Below are 17,949 nucleotides of genomic sequence, written 5' to 3'. Positions count from 1 at the left end.
TGCCTAGAGCATGCGGGAGTGAGGGAAGGGAAACAGTGTCGTGGTGGAAGTGCCAGGCTGCTGAAGTTCAGAATAAATCTGTCTCCTGGCAACTCTGCACATTTGCTTTCCTTTCCCTCTACCAAGTGTTGTGGTACAGCGGAATACAAAGTCAGCAACAACTTCACGTCCCCATGCTGAAAAAAATATAACTGAATGCAAGGCGAAGTAAACACACAAGTGAATCAGAAAATGGAGTCTCTCCTATCCAGACACGTTCCATCCTTCCATGTAAAAAGATGCTGAAAATACTACTCCTGCATAATCATCTGTTTTTTAAAACTAGAGACTCGAGGAAGAGGAGCAGCTCCAGTGCTGATGCCTGCATGACACTACTGTTGGATTGCCTGGTGTGCTGGTAGCAATACTAACTGCTGAATGCCAAGACTAGCCCTCTGCATACATCCTGCTCTCTCCGTCTCCTCCCAACTCTCTTTTTTGCACTGGCTACTTCTAAATTTAAAGTCAGGTATCTTAAACTATGACACAAATGCTTTAGGATTAACATTCAGGACTTAATTTTGTCTCAGCCCTCCTTCTCCAAGCCAGCCCAGCTCTGGCCACAAACAGTGTGTTTCCCTTTATCATCTCTTTACTTCTTTCGTCTGAGAAAGAAGTGAAGCAAACAGGAAGGTGGTTTTAACTAACACATGATTGTTATCATAGCTCAGATTAAGGAGGTAATATCCAGCTCAGTGGTGGTAGCCTCTGAAGATGAACTAACTCCCTCTCTTGCAATTGTGGTATTGAGTTCAAATCTGCATATATGATGGACAGGCAAACCCTGCTTTTCATATGCACTGGCCTCATCTTACAGATGGACAAGGCCTCAAATGACACAAAAAAGCTCCCTACCACACTCCATTTGTCTAAATTACTTTCTGTCCCTGATGATAAAAGAAGAAAATCCATTTTAAAAATGCTCATAATATCCACATTTTCCCAGTAAGGATTTTTCAGGCAGGAAGTAGTCCAAAGGAAAAGATTTTAAATATGCTTACATTTCTTTTATGAGCCAGCCTATCAGCTCCTAATTTCATAGACCTTTTGACACAATCAAAGGCAGCTTTCCCTCTTGTCTTACAGGTACTCTGTTCCAAGCTGAAGCCAGAAATAAGCCTGTAATGTGACTCAGGTGACTGATCACGCTAGGAAGAGTAAAAACCAGTGACAGAAATTTCACAGAGACCCAGTGGCCTGCTATGTTTTGCATGAATCATTTGTTGACCAGTGAATAAATTTATAAAATGACAGCTTAGAGACAGGGGAAAAAAGAGTGAGTGGCAAAGGATAGAGTATATTTCTATCACATCTCCCCACCTCTATTAACAGAAAGGCAAGAAGGGGGGTACCCGCCACTCTAAAAGTTAAGACAAATGCAGAATTTCCTTTGCTAAAAGGTTTCCTCAGTAACTTGGCAGTGTGTACTTGTTATTCCCCAAACTTTCTTTCTGCTCTGAAATCCTGTGCTACCCTCCTGTGACATTTTCTTGCATGCGCTCCACTGAAGTTTGGGTCTATTGTTTCACAACAAGGGAGCTGATCCTTCAGCAGTTACTTATTTATTGAGGTCACTTGAGGTCAGTGATGTGGGTTTTATGGGGTGCTTTTTTTTTTCAGAATATGGTCAGTCTGGTCTGTTGGAATTCTTTTATTTTACAAAGGGGGAGGTAGATGGTGGAGGAGTTTCGTTTTAAAATTACATACATATCAGATGCATATGTCTATACCCACACATATGTATAACTGGCTATTTTCAGTGCATGTCACCCTCCTGTCACAATTTTGGTTTGATATTAATGGACTCATACGGTTTTTCATGAGCAAGATCTTAGTTCTTTATTTCTCGCTGAGGGGTTTTTTTTTGTGTGTTATGCAGCAAGGAAGGGCTATTCTGCCTTACCTCTCACATTTCCTTCTTGCCTGGGTGACAGGGGATTTGTTGACATTTGCTGCATGCCCTGTTGCTATTATAAATCGGAAGCTACATTTCAAGCTTCAGCACACTCAGAGTTAAGCTGCACTGGAAAGAGGACAATGAAAAATATAAATGAAAGAAATTTGAAGATGTGAAAAGGGAATTATTTGGAGGAGCTTTTTTCTTTTATTTTACAGCCTTTAAGAACAGAGTGAGAAGAAAATCCTTACAAAGTGGGTTTTTTTTTGCTTTGTTTTCAAAGCTGGATGCCTAAAGTTAACGTTCTAACTCTGTGTTTAGTCATCAGAGTTTGCATCCACTAAAGCCACTCTTAAATCTTCCCTTGAAACAATCCTCAGTACAAAAAGTATAGATATTGTGATGTGAAATATTTTCTAGAATTTTGAAAGTGTCTTTCTAAATAGTGTTTAATGTCAGACTTTTAATGAATTGAGAAATTTGGTTTAAAAACCACTATACAAACAGTTTCAGTTTTCGTTTTAAAAACTTTTAATTTCTGTTTGTCTAATATACAGTAAATGAATACTGACTACTGAAAAACTAAAAAAAGTCAGAGCAAAGTGAATTTTACAAATCAGGCCAAATAAGATATTTCAGCTGAACAGAAATCAAACAATATTCCTTTTTAAATTTTACCTTATAGGAAATTTCTAGAAAAAGTTTGTTCTCCTGTGTTCTATTCCAAAATGGAAGGGGTGTTTTACATCAGGAAATTTCCCTGAAATGAAAATTGGGTTTCTCTATAACTCCAGTGGGCAGATTTTCTAGTCACTTAGGAGCTCCAAGTGACTTTAAAAGGAGCGTGAGTGCAAAACAGTTTAGTTATCTAAAGTACTTATAATGTTGTCCATCTAGTGAAAAGAAGTGTAATGCAGTGAGTCAATTTTATAAATGTGGCCACAATTCAATACCACAGTCCTTAAAATACTAGAACAAATAGAAAGCATAAAATAATACAGAGGAAGTTTATAATTTGAAAATATTTTTCATTACCTCTTTTAACTTATTTCACAATAATTCTTCTTTTTCTCCAGGATAATTTACTGCATAATTCAAACCTTCAGATAATTTTGACCTCTTTTCCTTTATTATTAGCTATTAAATTTTATTTAAGCTTGATCATTTTTAAAGGGATGGGTGGGATAAAGTGAAGCTTCTAATTTTGCACCCTGCTCTAATCTCCCATTTGAGAGTGCTACAGGCTTGGGTTTTACATAGTAATATACGGGCAGCAGATAGGTTTGATACACACCCACACCTATGCATGTAAACCTCGAGAGCGGCCTGAGTGTTTGCAGTGGTAGCTGCCCATAGTTGTCCCTTCTGGACTTCAAATCAGCAAATCGCCCTATGAAGGAAGCTCCTATATTTTATAGATGGGTTGGGGTCAGGTTTTGGGTGTTTGGTTTTCGTTTGTTTGTTGGTTTGGGTTTTTCCTTTTGGGGGTGTGTGTTATTCTTGAATGGCTGTCCCCCTCCCTTGAAGTTTAAGGCTATTTTCAGACTTGGCCAAACGTTTGATTTTTGTGATTACTGTTAGGATTTCCCCACCCCACCAGACCCCCCTCCAACCTCTCCCTACACGGAAACTAAAATTGTGGTTTAGATATTTGGTCCCAGCGGCCCTGCCTGTGCTCAGCAAATGGTTCCATGTCACTCGCTGCATCACAATATCGGAGCGGCGGCGCTCGGTGGCAGCTAATCCTCTGAGCCCGTTAATAAGCTTAGGAGCACGTTCATTGAAGACTGACGCGTTAGTCACAAACAGGGAGAAAATATCTACTGGGGGAAGCTGAATTGGTTTTAATCATCTGCTAATCACCAGTAATGAGACCTACTCTGGGGAAGAAAAGAAAAACAGATAGTCAGAGGGAGGTTTTGTTCTTCACAGCGGAGTAACAGGGAATGAGAGGGCAGCTGTTATTAGGAGAGAAAAGATGGAAAGAAAGGAGGGATTTGGCCAGACCAGATGAAACTTCTTCTGTGGCGCACTGTTTTGTTAGCTGAGTGTTTCTTTCATTCAGCCTCCAAAACTTCAGATCTGTCAGTCCCTCTGAAAGCCCCGGCCCACCTCTCCAAGCCGCCAGGGAGAGAAAGCGCCGCCACCCCGCCCGGGCCCCCCCGCCCGCCGCCGCCGCCGCCGCCGCCGCTGCTCCGCTATGGCCCATGGCCCGGCTGCCCCCCGGTCCGGACCCCCGCGCCCCGCCGGCCCCTTCCCCGAGCCCCGGCACCCCGCGGCTCCCCCGGCCGCCGGGCAGCGGTCGGGCACGGCCGGCGGGCCGGGGCGCCGCAGAGCAGCCGGCTAGCGGCCCCCAAAGGGGCTGGGGCTGCCTGAGGGTGGGTCTGCCTCAGTCGCGGGGCGGGCGTGGGTGTGTGTGCGCGCTCCTCCGTCTCCCTGGAAGCCCGCCTCGAAGGTGCCTTCCTGCTCACTCACCCGTCCGCCTCGGAAAGTTGGGCTTCAAGATGACTGCTGAGAATAAACCAAGAGAGGGAGGCGTCTGCTGCGGCCCATGGCCGAGGCACGCAGGGGCGTACGCTGGCCTGGCTGGGAGGTCAGCTCTCCTTCCCACCAGGGACACCTGGGCAGGGCGGTTGCTTCAAGAGGCAGGCATCACGTTCTGCAGGTGAAATAAGCAAAGTTATGGTTATTAAGAAAAGCTATAATGGGACTATGCTCGATGCACTGTGCAGGTCGGCATCCTTAATTCTAAGGTGCTGGTATGAGGACCATTGCAAGACACTGAATATAGCAGGTGACTCAGTTCCTTAACAGTAGGCCCTGAGTATCTCCTTCAGCTAGATCCTGTTCACTTTTTCATTATTATTATTATTTTAATTGGGTTTAATTTTTTGGCTTATAATTGTGCATCTGGCTCAGAGGGAGGAAGAAAGCCCTTAGCTACGTTTTTAAAAATCCGAGCTTGGATGAGCTCTTTAAGTGATTATAAAGTTGACTAAATGTAAAAGCTTTGCAAAGGCAGTAATTTCAGACACACTTCTGGCTGCTAAGACATGTCTATGTTTCGTTTTCTGTATATTTTTAGGGAGCTTAAGTGGGGTGGGTAGCTCACTCATTGGAAAAAGGTTTTTTTAAATGTCATGCTTCATTTGGCTGTATGGAAAAGCTGAGTATCAGATGTCCTGTCAGGAAATAAGATACACTGATATACAATGTGCAAACATTTTATTTTGAAGAACTTCACAGTCTCACTTCGTGGAAGTGAGTTGCCCGACTTAGTCACACAGCAAAGAGAAGTCTACATCCTGATTTAGGTTTAATTTCTTGGTTTAGAGCTCATGGCAGCAGGATATCTGAAAGGAAAAGTGCGCCTCAGTTTTTTTCTACAGTTTCAATAATTCTTATCTCCACCATCAGGAAATGGGTCCCTGTACACCAGGATATGGAGAGAACATTAGCCGAGTGAAATTTTTTAACCTCTTCTTCATAGCTTGTTTATTAAGAGTGGAAGTGTGAATGACTGGTCTTTTACTTAGGATCACCACTGCATCATGGTTCTGATTTTGCAGAAGGGCTCTCTGGAGGTCTGGGGATAGGTCGTACTAATGAAAAACAAAACTTCATCATCGGGCAGTTTTCTCAACCCTCTTGAACGGAAGGACTTGAGAAGCTTTACATGTGAGGGCAGCCAACACTTCCCTAAATGTCTGTTGTTATGATATGACCTTATTGTAATGCCACCAAAAGTCCTTTGGCTTATACTGGTAAGACACAACCAGTTATTTTGGAAAGAAAAAGAAGTTGAGGGAAATTTAAACTTCTTTTCCTGTGTCCTAAAAGAACTGACTCATGTGTTGCCATTTACTCCTGTTGACTTACTCTTGATTTTGCAGCTCACCTTGAATGAAAAATAGACTGTTCCTTAAAAGTGGCTATTTATTTTGGGGACCATAATTTTCATGGGCTTCACACAGATAACCTGAAAGGTCCCCCCCCAAAAAAAAAAACCCAACTCAAAACATTGGAAACCAAGCTTCTTCACAGGTCTTTAAGGCAGAAGGAAACCTCTTGCCTGCTTGTTCCACAACTCTAGGATTCTCAAGCCATAACAGTCATGGATTGCTTAAATGTACCCAGTAATCCTCAGGAGTAAAACAATGCGTGGAAACTGGTGTTTCAATACGTTGGACTGAAATTTAAGACAGAAAATGAGAAAGATGCCTCTCTATTCAAAATAAAACTATCAGAGTTGCCAGACACAATCATAGTGACCTCATGTATACACTCCATCCAATTTGGAAGCAACTTTGCCACGATAGCGAGCACATCATCAAAGCCTTGAGGTAATGTTTAATTGCACTCTTTTTCTTTTATTTTTTCCACAAGTATATTCAGTATTGTACTGATGTTTTCTCAGTTAGTTCATCTGTCTCCACATTTTATCTTTCTGTCTGTCAGGCTTATTAGCATACTTTGACAGATTAAAAGGCTAAGGTCAAACAAACAAATCCCCAAAGAAATACTGCTAATTATTGTCATATGTTTTTTAAATACTTTTGCTTCTTCAAAGAATTTCATAAGGAACTAAATTCAACTTTGCAGTCTAACTGTTTCTTTTACGAGCCCTTCCTCTCCTTAACATTGCTTTTCCTAGCCACCCCCCCCCCCAGCGCCCCTGCCCCCATTCCCATTTTTTAGGCAAGCATTAGCTACTCACAAATACACAAGACTGTGCAACAGATGAGTTACATTTTGTGGAAGGTACCTGGGGTATATATTGATGCACAGTGAGTAGTGTTCAATGAGCCAGCAAACACAGATTTGGGTGGCTTTTCTGTTTCGTGATGTCTGAAGAAGTAAAAGATGCTTTTTATTGCTGGCAAAGTGGCACAGATCATCCTTGTTCCAGAATCCTGCTCAGGGACTAGCGAGCGCTGCATACAACTGTGGTCAACAAAGGGGTCCTTCACACCCCAGCATTTTCACTTTGCTCATATTGTGAGAGGGATTGGTTAGGATATGGAGGTAGAGTCAGGAGGCCAATGAGCTGCACATTAGTACTAGATGATGTACGAAGTTTTCTTTACATTCAGCTTCGTAGAAGACAAATCAGAGCAGGTAGATGGTCTGAGTGTGAGTGAAAAAACAAACAAACGAAAACAAACAAAAAACATAAATAAATACACCCCCCCCAAAATACAAAAGTCCAACACATATTCAGTTGGGAAGAATTATTTCAACCACAGTCACCTGAATACATTCTGTATTCATTGTTGGCCAAGGTAGATAATAAGGTGGGAGCTGGTCAGATAAAGGAAGATATTGGCTTCTTGTGAGGATGAGACAACAGGTGGCTGAAATACATACAGGGGGAGTGGTTTTGGAACAAGAGAAGCAACAAAACAATCCTGATTAGCTTAATGAGCAGACATGTATTTATCTTATGACTCCACTTTTCTATTAATTTCCAGACACTTCCATGCTTCAGGACAATATATCTGTTTTTTAAAGGATTAATTGTTTGACAGGTATGCAAAGGTAGCATTGCCAAACCTTGTTCATGGCAGGTAAATCATTACATGGCCTAAGACAGTGTTCATTAGCAGCATTGTCAATCAAGTGGGAGTCCTGCCAGAGAATTGCTGATGATACGACAGGGTCAGAGACGAAGATATTCAGTCTCTATTCATCCATCAGATTTTTTTTTTAAATCAATTTACAGAATGATAATTGAGTCAAGTTTATTGTGCTGCCCCTCAAACGATGTAGGATTTGGTGATTACAAATCTCTTGGTACTGAGACCACACAAAAAAGAGAAAGAGAGGAAGAGAGAGGAAGAAAGGAGGAAAGAAGCAGGAGAATTGGGGTAGGTTGGGGAGATGAAGGCTAAGTGTTAAGATAAATATTTTAAGACAGGAAAGTTTCAACTAGAGAAGGCCTGTCTTTAAGATGAAAAAAATAGCTGGGAGATGAAGTCCTCAGTTAAAGAAATTCTTCACTAAAGGTGAAGGGCTAAATTGCCATTCATGTATCTGTATCATCTGAAATTATTCCGCTGATGAAACCAATGTGCATCCTTCCCAGGGGAACAATACTGCCTTCAAAAAGTATTGTTTCTTTCTGCTGTGGTGGAGAGCCCTTTTGTAAAACGTTTTCCCCTTCATACATGCAGCTGTGCATGCCTGTGTGCACATATGTGCGTGCAAGGTCTGTGTGCTGACTAGGTCTCTGTGTCACAAGATTAAATTTTTTTTTAATGTGGAAGGGGAAAATGGAAAGTCTTTTTCTAAGGCAGAAAGAGGAGGGCTTTCTACAGGGAGGAAAGCCCTCTTCTACCAACCTGGGCATGGCTCTGATTTCCAGGGCAAATGTCCAGTGCTGTATTTTGAGCCCACGAAAAAGTGTTTGTGAGCCTCCCTCCCATGACCTGCACCCTTCTCACACTTATGCCAAAGAGCTAAAATAAGTGCTGTTGCCATCATGCACAGGCTTTCTGTAAACTGACATTACTGGTAAACATGTGCTTGCTTATCTACTTTCCTCAGTTTGCTGTTTGGCTGATTTCAGACACATGATAAATAGACCATTCCTAAATTTTCGTATAATTACATTTAAATATAATTTTGAGCAATTAAAATGAATGGGAGAGGAATTCATATGAAATCTGTCTCAAAATAAACCTATAAAATATCTGAGTGGCGCATTCCAGGGTGATTTCTTAAAGTCCCCTTCGTACAGCAGCCGTGCTCATGAGCTCTCCTCTCAGACCCCGACTCCTTTCTGGGACTCATCAGGCTGATGCTGAACATATTTAAATCCTCCCCATAAAAGGTTTAGTCTAAGTTGCTTCTCCAGTACTTGTTTGAACATTAAATATGCAAATAATCATCATTACACTTCCAACAATTACACATGTTTGCGAGCACCATGTCAAGTACTGGCAGCAGTGCAATCATTTGTAAAGACAAATATTCCATTCCAAGAGATGTCATGCTGCTTAGAAGATTTCTTTTTGTATTAGTAGCCACACTGCTGCTTCATAAAGTGTGCAAATGAACGTGACAGTGCTGCCAATAGCTGCCAGTTCCTTCCTCTCGGCAGAGCAGATGTCAATCAACCATCCCAAACAGACAAGGCCTCGGTACTGCCGCAGACATTAAACATGTAGGATGGAGAAGGGAGGGCACAAACAACACAGGCAGCGCAGGGGCTCGGCGTACTCCTCTCCCTCTCCCTCCTCCTTCTCTCCCTCTCAGCCTCTCTCCCTCTCTCTTTCTCTCTGAGGAGGCCCGAGGCCGTTGGAATATTTTAATTTCTGATTTCTGACTATATTATCGTGTGTTTGTAACAGACGAATTGTAATTTGTAGCTCTAAGGTGATATGAAAAGCTGCCTGCGACCGTAGGACAGATGCAGGCATGTGTGGCAGACTTCTCTCCTCACTGCTCTTGCCTCCTTCCCTCTCTCTCCTGCTCTTTATGTAGTTATGGATAATTGTCAGTATTCACTTTTATCATAGCCGAAGTAGCAGCTTAGAGAAGATGTGACTTTAGTCAGGACTAATCTTGCCTCCTCCTGAAGTGGGAAAATCCCAAGTATTTCAGGGTCCTATTGATAACCCTTGTGCTTTTTTTCCATAAAAGACGGATGACTCTGGCAAGCTTGGGAGACTGCAGATAATGGGATTGACTTGGTACTTAAATCTCAGTGAACCAAGACAGCATAAGTAATTAGTGAATTGGATCCATACTGGGGTGCTAATGATGGCTAATACTGCCCCACACCATTCTAAAACCCACAAGATACACATCCATCTCATTCAGATAAAACCGAGGGGACACTGCTTTTGCGGGCATCATTTATTTCTTCCTTAGCACAGAATTTATCCCCCGTAAAAAGAAAAATCTAATTTTCCTGGAGTGACATCTAGAAGAACAAGTGACCGTTCTGTCAGAAGAGTTCATTATGATCACAAATACCTCTGGTGTTTTTAATTAAGAAAGGCTAATTAAGAGAAACTACGCATTTATCTTCTTATCTTGTTGTCAAGGGAAAAGTCACAAACACTAACTATATGCTGTTTGAATTGGAGAGGCAGTTCATATTTTTAATCTTTTTATTTTATTTCATTTTCAAGCAGAGCAAATTCTCACAAAGGAGAAACTTGACTTTAAGAAAGAAGTATTTCTTTTTTTAAACCAGCATTCCAACTTTTATTAAGTGTAATTCAACTCCACGTCCCAGTTTTCCTCCAGGTTAGTATAATTGTATACAAACTAGCATTCTGCCTCATTTTTCTTTCCCCACGGAGTGATAGCATTTTATCAGGATAATTTAGATAAATGTCTTTCCATAGGGTTTGCTTATCCTTCCAAGAGCTATGATCGACAAACAGCCACATAAGATGAATGGCATCATGTTTTGATCAAATGTATTCTCATCTAAAAGTGGAGAGGTTTTCAAGGTGAGGGGAATGTCTGTTTTCCTCAGATGTGATCATCAGAGGGTGGTCCTACCCACTGCGCCCTCCGGTTTGTTACAGTGGTTGTGAGTTAGGGTGTTTCCACTTGTGAGCGTGCGCATTGCATGTATCCTAAAACCAGGGGTAGCTCGCTGGAAGATGTGTCGAACTAATCCAAAAGTCGTAGCAAAATAGTTTTATAGAGATAGCTGAAGACCGGGGGGAGGTTGTTTGGGTCGGGGAGAATGGCACACAGAAACTGGGAACCCAGATACCTTCCAGCTTTCATGCTGCCAGCTAAACCCTAAAGCCAGTCAACTGATCTTGCCTCTTTCTGCTTCTTATATGCAATTTATCCTGTTGTTATGGGACTTTAAAAAAGGTGTGACTTGAGGCAGACTTGAGCTGTAGCCTATAAAGGGTTAAGGTGCAACATTACTGATTAACAGCAAAAGAGACTCCTGCCAGACACCGATTTTTTTTTCTTTTCTTTTTTCATTAGGATTAAGCTGAAATCTTTCTTTTCCCTGACTGTCAGAAGAGTCTTAATTCTGTGCTGGGTTATTTCAGCAAGTACCTCAGTAGGTGTGTGTGTGACCACAGTAGGAAATGCTTTTTAAGGAGAACTTCATATTCAACATTTGAGAAGAAAAAGCTGTTTAATACAGGGGCTCTTCGTTTTCCTTCTCAATCTGTAACTGATTAGGAGGCATTCAGAGCTAATGTAGGATGAAAAGATGGGCAGATTCTCAACTGAGGAGGCAGAAGGGGGGGTTGGTTGGGGTAAGGGTCTGAATTGGATTAGCACAAACCCAAGTTTTAGTTGGGATGGGGCTAAAGTGTTAGCCCACAGGCAGACAGGCTGCCCTTCATCAGCAGAAATGCTGTTACCTCAGTGACTCTTTCTGCTTCTCAAAAATCAGAGATTCCCCCTGAAAGTGCTGCTTGGCAAATTACAGCTTTAACCTCATCCTTTCTATGTGGCCCAGAGATTTTTGGGGAGAGATTCTCTCTTTCTGTCTTGCTGCACACAAGAACTTTTGACTTGTGTAGTTGCTAGATGCATGTATTTCTAAAATGACAGGCATTTTTATAATAGTAATAAGTCACAGTCCTTTAAGTCTAAAACTGAACTCTGCCTCCTACCCAACAAGGTTTCCTTCTGCCTTTCTGCTTACCACTGACTTACCTGTCTCTTGCTAGCTTTTAGATCTTGTTGTAATACTCAAAAAAAATTTTTTTTAATCTCATTTTCACTATGCAAGACCTGTAGTACTTTGTCCTGAAGAAACCTGAAATGTTTTAGTCTACATAAACAACCAGGATCCCGCTTTCATAATTAACAACATTTATTGGGAAGCACTGCAGTGTGGAAGGGTAGGACAAGAGTATGAGAAATATTGTTGTTAAGGTGTGGTAATACAGTTTGTTAAGGAAGGTCCTTTTTCTTAGGTTTCTTACTATAACTGTTCCCCTTCCATGAGTTTAGCTGTTGGAAGAGCTTCATTGTTTAATCTTCCTAACAGCCTGCATTTCCCCTGGAATATGTTGAATGCAGCTGCAGGACCCTGCACCACCATTTTTGGGAGTTTGTCAGATGGTGGGGGTCTTTAAAGAGTTTTCTAACAGAAAGAGAAATGCCTCCCTTCTTTTGACCTAATTTGCTCAAATATTTAGTAGTTATTCCTATTTCTGCTGTCCTCCCTGGAAATAGCCCTAGAAATTGATAGAAATAATCACATCACTGCATAATGGCATCTAAAATACTGCCATTCTCGGTTTTTACTTCTGAAATAATATTTCCCAATTTTTTCTCACTAAACAAGAAGGCTTTGGCATAAATCAGGAAAAAAAAGCTAGAACTGATATATGGTCTATCCACTTACACCTTAGGCTTACATACACTATTAGCAGAATTACAGAGCTTGTAGTAAATGGTATTAAATCTCAGACACTTGGCTAAAAGCAGGTCCATATCCAAGGTTATAGAAAAGGAGGGGTCATTTTTATGAAAATACTGACCTTCCCCAAACTAATATCTGCCAGACATATCTTTTCCTAATGTTTCAGAAGGAGGTCAGCTCATTCCCAAATCCTTTCTAACAAGACTTCAAAAGTTACAGTTAAAAAAAAAAAAAAGCCAAAAATGTACAGAGCCCATACATGAATCTGAAGGCAGGATAGACTACATTAGTTAACTTCTTTCTGACGCTAAGGAGTGGAAGTCAAGACAGCACTTGGTTTTCCTACCCATTGGAAAAACTAACAGGAGCTGCAGGAGCATTTTCATTAAGGGGAGAAATATGGAAGAATGAATTCTGAATCACTCTTCCCTGTTGGAAAATACCCAGATTCTTGTTTTCTGCTGTGAGAGACTTTATAGTGCACATAGATAAGTAGTGGAGACAGAAAAGGTTTATGCAAAAAGGAAAGTGGAAGCAGTACACGTAAACAACTGTTTCATTTGACTTCTGATTTTCCCTTTCCATGATTAAGCACACACAGCAGAAAGACAGAAAGTAATGGGTCTTATTTTAAAAAAAGCAACTCAGAATACCATAATTTGCTTTTTACATCTCACACCAGATATCAGGATGTTGCTGAAAAAGTGCCAGAATTAAAAGTGATTCCCTCAACTTGAGCAAACAGTCCTGAAAACTGCCAGTTGCTGGCATGTTTCCACTGGTTTGAAAGTTTTAAAGCGGGCTAAAAAATGTAGGGGTAGTTTTTGTTTGTTTGTTCCTGACCACTGATAGCATGAGCTAGCAGCTGGTAGGAGAATAAAGGAAAATGTGTGTGTATTGGCAGCAGACAATTTATAACATGAAGCGATTATTCTCTGAGAGTCTTAAACATCAGAACTTGTGTCTTAAAAAATAATAATTTGCTTGGACAATTTTACAACTGAACATTTAGTTTTTTCCCATTTTTTCTCCTTCAAAGATGTGTTGGAATTTGTAACCAACAAGATACATAGTTTATCAATCTTGTACTTTTTTTAAGAGGCTCTTTTCAGTCTTGTGCCTATTAAAGCCTTGTTGCAATCCAGCTTGGTAAACCTACATCTCCACCTAGTGGTTTCACAGAAAGGTGAAACAATCATTTTTCTAGCAGCGTGGGCATCCAGATAGTTTGCAGTGCAATACCAGTGTGGAGAAACTGTATTCTTTTTGAAGGAAATATTTTAGAAGTTGTGATTAAATATATATACACATGCTAATTGAATGTTGACATTTCCTTGCCATACGTAATTATATAATAGCTCTTTTATTGCTTAGTATTCCTTAATAATTTCAGCTTCCAACAGAAAAACTAAATTTTAGTGCAGCGTGGGTTCATCTTGTATTTTCTGTAACACCATCCTAAACCATTCTTGGGCAGTACTGGAAGATTCGCATCTTTCCTACACCCACATCTCTGATGCAAAGTGTGACCAAAGCCCCAAACTAAGCACAAAACAATTAGCAAGAACTTGAAAATGCCCTAGGACCTCTCCTTTGCACAGTGATGTTTTTTTTATAACTCTCTAGTTTAGGATATTTTTTATCTGCTATGAGGACTTTTCAGGAAGTCCATGAAGGGAACAGGCACATACAATGCGTGCGGCTTTGGTGCTAGAGCAAGCATTTTTGAAAGCTGTTCTGTCCTTTCCCAAAAAGCTTAATGTTGTCTTTTCTTCACTCTCCAAAAGATTGTTTCTCCACTTGTTCTAAAAATATTATGAAGGATATCTCTGAAAGATTCTTCTTCTTTGGAATAGAGGCAATGGAATTGCTGAAAAAAGCTGCAGTGCCGACACAGTTGCTGACTGTCCCATACAATCACCGTAAACCATCCCTGCAAGAGCTCCCTGAAGCATATAAAAAATCCCCTTCAGGTACACAAAGAAACTTAATATCTTTCAGTACCAGCAAATCCATTCTGTTTAAAAAATAAAATATAGGCAAAAATGAAATTAGTCTCCTGATCCTGTCCAAAACCCCTTATTTTTCTCAGCCACAGTTCTCATTTCTCTTTCATGTCTCTGCAGTGCCAGTCGCTCCACACACTAGTGAAAATCTCAGAGGTTTTTGCGGGTTAGAATCCCATTCTTTTAACAAAATCATCAGTTCCGTAGGACCGTCCACAGTGCACAAAATTAAGCTTGTGCCTAAACTTGTGCAGGACTGGATCCTTCACATGGACAGTAGATGTACTGTTAATTAAATGCTACTTGTAATAAAATATATTAAAGTGATTGAAGCTGCTGTAGCTGCAGTGGGCCTAGAAAGTACAATAATCCTTCACTGTAATGTAGAATCCTCGTGTCAGAAACATGTACAGTACTTAGAAAGAGTATAATTAAAGCACATTAACATATATACTCCGAGAGAATATATGAAGAGGGTGCTCTGGGACATAGTTAAAATTTTTGTGACTTCAAATTAGGGAAATTTGGAAAATCTCCAGTTCAGCAATTTAAAATGATTAAATGGTATCATAACATTGCCCTAAAACTGAGAAAATGTGAAGAAATGGGGAACTGTGGTTTTATTTCGTTAATGAGATGTTCCAGACTTAAATATTATTTTCCACAAATACAATAAATATTGATTTTCTTATCTAATTAAGAATGGATGGTCACCCACAAATAATTGAACTAAATATTCAGTCTTGTATAGTGAAATGAAAATTTAGATGCTAATTTCAGAGATGGGTAGCATGCGAAGGTCATTAGACAGTCCAAGGTCAGTATTGGATTAAAACTGAGATCAACCACTGAAGAGCAAGGAGGAATTATTTTGGCAAAGGAGGGACATTTTGGGTGGCTCAGGCTGTGAGATGGTCACTGTTTGAAATCTGGAGGTGGAGGTAAAAATCGGAGGTGAAATGAAAACTCAGTTTTCCTGTAGATAGAGTTCACCCTTCTGTTGAACAGTGAGACCTGCAGGGCACTGTCAGTCAGCATAGTCAATTCACCAGCAAGAGACCCCAGCTGGGCTTGCCCTGAGCTCTGGTGGGTTGCTGGGCTCCTTCTGAGCAGTTAGGAACAGTGTCCTTTTATACATGCTACATCTGACACATACATGTCACAAATGGATACCGAGTACTCTTGACAGCACCCAATTAGAAGCAGTCTGGGCAGACAACAGAAGTGTTGCAAAACTCTGGAGCAGCTTTTAGGCAGAAAAATGGAGCTGGTTGAAAAACAAGAATGAGAGATGGCAACCTCCCCCCCCACCTCATTTCTTTGTTGTTTTAGCTGACCTTGTTATTCTGATTTCACATTTTGGAATTGGATAAAAATGTAGGCTATGTAACTTATCAGAAAAGGAAAAAAGTGACAATGTTGTTGATAATTTTTTTTTCTGGTTTACATGAAGCCTGAAAAGTGGAAATTCAGACTCTTTAAGAAGACAGTAAGGTCAGAGTCCACCTGGATTGCCCAGTCTTACTTGCCAATTGTTTGCTGGTCATGCTCTGCCCAACTGTTTAAATCTATGCCAACTCTCTGAGCCCTTTAAGTAATCCAAGTAGTTGATTAAAGAGCTCAGTGTGATTGAGCACTCTTCATTGGCTGTCACAGCAATAAAAAGGCCGTAAGTGTTGATTTAATGATATATATAAGAGGATGAAGTATCCAGTGCTGCTACTCAAAAGACATTTTTGCTTTTCCTTACTGTAAAATTCATAATCTCACAATATGGGTAGCTGTAATAGAAATCTAGAAAATTACTTTCTCAAGAAAAAATGAAACAATTTGTGGCATTGAATAAAAACTCCTGTGACTGTTTAGGAAAATTAAAGGCCCCATAAATATTCCAGAGAAATAAAGACTCAAAATAGCAAATTTGCCCTAGTCCAGAGAGCTGCAAATTTTTCAGCCACTGTAGATTTCTCATCAGTTAGATGAGATTTCTTATCAACTACATCTTCAAGAGAATTATGTGAAACGTAAACAGTGGTGGTTAGTTAGCTTGCTTTAGTGACCTTTTTGTTTTCCAGGCCGATCAGCTGATCCAGGCTGAACTGTGCACTATGTTCATGTGTAACTGTTAAGACTTTCAAGGAAGTGTTGAGTATTGCAAAGCAATTATCAAACATATACAGCAAAGTTGACATGACGAAACTCAGATTATTTTACTGTAATACAGTTGTTGGATCTGAAAAATGTAAAACAAAAACCCTACATGGTTCCCCATGGCTTTACAGGTCCAGGAACCATGCAAGACCCCACAGCTATTGTGTAACGCAGCTGGAAACTTCTTGTGTTCTCATTGCTAGGACTGGTTCTCCCCATATTCAGAATCTAATTTTCAGGAATTGAAATAAGCACGCATTCTGGATGAATCATTATTTCTAAAACCTAGAGACTTGGAGACTCATATCACAAGTAGAGACACTTCCACACAAAGTGAGTTCTTCAGTTACAGACACATATTTTATCAGAGATTTATTAGTATAAACCAATATATAAAATCCGGTGTTATAACTAATATATGAAATCTAGTATAAACTTATAAAATCTAGTATTAAACACATTTTGTATTTTGCTTCTTTCCATATTCCACTGATTAAATTTTTTATCAAGTTATTCCTTCTTTTTTTGGCAGGGGAGGGGTGGACACAGCATACTTTAAAATATAAGCCAAAATTTCTCACACCCATGTCAATTTTAATGTAGTTTTACCTAACTATTCTTAGAAGTCCACATGTACCGTGAAGCATTTTCTTCAAAAACCAAAAATCCAGACCTCCTCCAGTCACAAGGGAAGTGACCTGCAGAGTATCTGAGCACCTACGTGAGCTGCATGGCACTGTAGAATGCCTTGTCCGAGCCACTGGTGGGAAAAGGCAGCTTTTCTTCAGCCTGTTCCTCCTACTTCTGTGTTTTCAGTCTCTTAGACCCCCTGCCAAAAAAAATCAAGTTGTACTTATGTTTTGTTCTGAAAAAAAACCCCAAACAAAACAAAACAAAAAACAACAAAGGGCACACATATGCCCTATCTTTCATCTGATTGTGAATATTTCATTTCTCAGTATTCTGGGTACATCTAATATTATTGCATTAACACTGCTGCACATGGTGAGCAGTGCAAACTGACAAAAATTAAAAGTACATGGGGGAGAAATGGGGTGTTGGAAATCTTGGTTAAACTGAAGTCCAAGATAGCATTTATCTGGTGATTTCAGTAGAGTTAATCATAGCGGATGACAAAACCTTCTGATTTCATCGGTACATAGATTTTTGGAGCCATGTAAAAGATTTTCCTTATTTGTAGTAAGCCTTTATATATGTATGCATATATACATCTGTCTGTCTATATATACACACATCTATATGTATCAAGTAACTTAGAGAAGGAGAGTATATAAACAAAATCACCTAGAGAACCGTTAAACGATATTAACAAATAAGAGTCATTGATGTGTCTCCTGTGTGTAGAATCAAAGTTGTAGTGGAGAAAAAGGACAAGAGGATGCTAGGAACACCTAATGCATTCTCCATAGAGAACACAGAGTAAATGTACAAAGATAAGACAAAAAAAAAAAGAACAGAATGGTAAAAGT

Source organism: Phalacrocorax carbo, chromosome 1 (genome assembly GCF_963921805.1).
Source record: "Phalacrocorax carbo chromosome 1, bPhaCar2.1, whole genome shotgun sequence".
Lineage (NCBI taxonomy): Eukaryota > Metazoa > Chordata > Aves > Suliformes > Phalacrocoracidae > Phalacrocorax > Phalacrocorax carbo.
The sequence above is the reverse complement of the archived record's forward strand: the minus strand, read 5'-3'. Positions refer to the sequence as shown.